This window comes from Corvus brachyrhynchos, unplaced genomic scaffold (genome assembly GCF_000691975.1).
Source record: "Corvus brachyrhynchos isolate BGI_N302 unplaced genomic scaffold, ASM69197v1 scaffold245, whole genome shotgun sequence".
NCBI classification, from domain to species: domain Eukaryota; kingdom Metazoa; phylum Chordata; class Aves; order Passeriformes; family Corvidae; genus Corvus; species Corvus brachyrhynchos.
Window position 1 is genome coordinate 7149911 of NW_008238988.1, and position 332 is coordinate 7150242.

The following is a 332-nucleotide window of genomic DNA, read 5'->3' on the forward strand; positions in this document are numbered from 1 at the left end:
TCATCCTGGCCCTGCACAGACACCCCAACAGTCCCACCCTGGGAGCGGTGTCCAAATGCTCCCAGAGTTCTGGGTGTGGTTCCTTCCCTCATCTCCCCTTCCTGGGCGCTCTCCAGCACTTCCCTGCCTGTTCCATCCAGGAAAAGCCTCTTGTAGTGCTCTGCAGGTTTCCATGTGCTCTGGGAGACACCAGCTGCTGTCTGCTGTGGGAACTGCTCCTGGAATTCAGGAGGCCGTGCTGGGTGCCCAGGACATCCAACGTTGTGCCCTGATCACCCTCACAGGGCAGGCAAATTAAAAATATAGAAGTGAAATGCACATGTGCCTGGGAC